This window comes from Sinocyclocheilus anshuiensis, unplaced genomic scaffold, assembly GCF_001515605.1.
Source record: "Sinocyclocheilus anshuiensis isolate Anshui unplaced genomic scaffold, SAMN03320099.WGS_v1.1 scaffold194, whole genome shotgun sequence".
Taxonomy (NCBI): Eukaryota; Metazoa; Chordata; class Actinopteri; order Cypriniformes; family Cyprinidae; genus Sinocyclocheilus; species Sinocyclocheilus anshuiensis.
In genome coordinates, this window is record NW_015546074.1 from 2,236,343 (window position 1) to 2,236,819 (window position 477).

Here is a 477-nt window from a genome sequence, read left to right on the forward strand (position 1 = left end):
TCAGTTAAGCCTCAGTCTAGATTTAAGGCTGAACACACTGCATTGCTCCTTCCCAATTTTTTGATCTCCTCAAATCCTTTCCTGTAATTTCTCTGCCAACTCGCACTATGGATTACATAAAGCTGTCGCCTTGGTGGTACAGTGAAAAGAAGGACAGGATTTGAAATTTTCGGCAGAAATCCACTTAAAGTTGGAAACCGTAAACAAAGCTTTGAGAGAAGAAGAACCTCCACATTCTCATGCACTGAGAGCTTCTGGCTCTTGGGGGCAGCATGTAGCCACGAAATTCATAATACAAGCCCACTTCAGAATGTTTAAAAGATTATTCCATTATTCCAACTCAAGGATCTGATTTACTCACATATTAAGCACCTAAATACTATAATGCAAGCATCAGACTGTGTGCAATTTATAATAATAAATGATCAAAATAAAAAGTTTTATTTCTTGTATTTTTTATTTTAATTAATAATATAT